The sequence below is a fragment of the Pan troglodytes genome, chromosome 21 (assembly GCF_028858775.2).
Source record: "Pan troglodytes isolate AG18354 chromosome 21, NHGRI_mPanTro3-v2.0_pri, whole genome shotgun sequence".
In the NCBI taxonomy this organism is placed as follows: Eukaryota; Metazoa; Chordata; class Mammalia; order Primates; family Hominidae; genus Pan; species Pan troglodytes.
This window is the reverse complement of record NC_072419.2, coordinates 47,637,505-47,639,756: the sequence shown is the minus strand read 5'-3', so window position 1 is coordinate 47,639,756 and position 2,252 is coordinate 47,637,505. Positions and strand designations below refer to the sequence as shown.

At 50.5% G+C, this 2,252-nt stretch overlaps 1 pseudogene; it reads left to right on the top strand.

Moving 5' to 3' along the window:
• The first annotated feature begins 1,377 nt into the window (after positions 1-1,377).
• Positions 1,378-1,479, top strand: LOC112206611 (small nucleolar RNA U3; annotated as a pseudogene).
• The last annotated feature ends 773 nt before the right edge of the window (positions 1,480-2,252 follow it).

The following is a 2,252-nucleotide window of genomic DNA, read 5'->3' as shown; positions in this document are numbered from 1 at the left end:
GTGCTTTCTATTTCTGTCTCTTTTAGGGGAACTGCATCCCATACAACTTTGTGTGGTTTTTAATACTCTTATGTGCTGGGCCCTCAATAAGAAAAGGAAAGGCCAGATGTGGTGGCTCATGCCTGTAATCCCAGCACTTTAGGAGGCCAAGGTGGGCGGATCATTTGAGACCAGCCTGGCTAACATGGCGAAACCCCGTCTCTACTAAAAAAAAAAAAAGAAATACAAAAAATTAGCCAGGCATGGTGGCATGTGCCTGTAATCCCAGCTGCTTGGGAGGCTGAGTCAGGAGAATTGCTTGAACCTGGGAGGCAGAGGTTGCAGTGAGCCGAGATCACGCCACTGCACTCCAGCCTGGGCAACAGAGTGAGACTCCGTAAAAAAAAAAAAAAAAAAAAAGAAAAGAAAAAAAAGAAAAGAACAGAAAAGAAAGGCAGGATGCATAGGGCTCACCCCTGCAGTCCCAATACTTTGGGAGGCCAAGGCAGGAGGATCACTTGAGGCCAGGAGTCTGAGACTAGCCTAGGCAGCATAGTGAGACCCCATCTGTATGAAAGGAAAAACTCATGCACATGCATGATAGTGGTATGGGGGATGGGTTGGGTGTGGTTGTGCATGTCCCTGTGAACTGAAACTGCACTCCCACTCCCGTGTGTGGCCCGTTTCCATCCAGGTGTAGAAACTCCAGTCTGAGTCAGAGGAACATGACTGCCTCCTTTCCTCCTCTGCTTCTGGCCTCCCTAGGTTTCCTGTCTGGCAGATGCAAAGTGGCCTCATCATCTATGGGGGGACCCCCGCTCTGGCCTGATCCAGCCAAGACCCTGAGCATCTCCCTGTACTGAGGTCCTCCACCCCCACTAGAATGGGGCCCAGATCCTGGATCCCAAAACTGTTGCAGTGAAAGAGGGAGCATGGTGTTTGATGTCAGCCACCTGGGAAAGGGGGAAGTGGGGTCCAGCTATCCTTTTAGCCCCCATGACGTGGACATTTCCAAGCTCAAACAGGGTCCAGCCTCTTCCTTGTGAGTTTTGGGCCCCACATCTGGGGCTGGGGAAGGGAGTGAGAGGAAGGGGTGGGACCACTTGGAAAAAGATCACAGCCTCTGGGGTGGGGGAGTTCCTCTGAGAGCCAGGCTGGGCAATGCTGCCAGGCAGTCAGCACCCAGCCTAGGATGAGGAGCTGGCTCAGATGTTTCTCACTTCCTAAAAAGCACAAAGTCAGTGGTTACAAGATCAAGAGCGTGTTGTGGATATGGTGTATCTTGCCCTCAGCAAAATGGTTCATAACATCTCTCTTAGAGGTTGGAGCATATAATAGCACATTCGGTGCTTTTATAGGGAGAGTGAAAGGCTGTCTTAGGGACCATGTGGTTGCTGTAAGACTATACTTTCAGGGATCATTTCTACAGTTCATGACTAGAGAAGTTTCTCTCTGTAGAGCACATTTGGTTGCTGGGATCAGAAACCCATTCAAGCTAGCTCCAACGGTGGACTATTGGAAGCAGACAGGGAAGTCACAGCTTGTCCCCAGATGGTTACTCACCACATAGCCCCTGACTCTGCCCCTCTCTCCCCTGACCACCCTCTTTCTCCCTTTCCCATGATTCCCCCAGAGCTCTCGTGGTCTCTCCTATCATTACCAGCCAAGTGCCCCTGTAGTGGATTGAATTGTGCCCCTCCCAAAATTCATGAACATTTGGAACCTCAGAACCTTATTTGGAAATAGGGTCTTTGTAGACGTAATCATATGAGATGAGGTTATGTTGGGCTGTACATCCAATGACTGGTGTCCTTATAAGAAGAGGAGGCTGGGCTGGGTGCAGTGGCTCACGCCTAGAATCCTAGCAATTTGGGAGACTGAGGTGAGAGCATCACTTGAGCTCAGGAGTTTGTGACCAGCTTGGGCAACAAAGTGAGAGCCCATCTCTACAGAAATTTTAAAAATGAGCTGTGCATGGTGGTGCACAACTGTGGTCCCAGCTACAGAGGAGGCGGGGGCAGGAGGATCACTTGAGCTCAGGAGGTCGAGGCTGCATTCCAGCCTGGGTGACGGAGCTAGACCTTGTCTCTAATTTATTTATTTATTTATGGAGATGGAGTTTCGCTCTTGTCACCCAGGCTGGAGTGCAATGGCATGATCTCGGCTCATTGCAACCTCCACCTCCAGGGTTCAAGTGATTCTCTTGCCTCAGCCTCCCAGGTAGCTGGGATTACAGGCGCCCGCCACCACGCCCGGCTAATTTTTTTATTTTT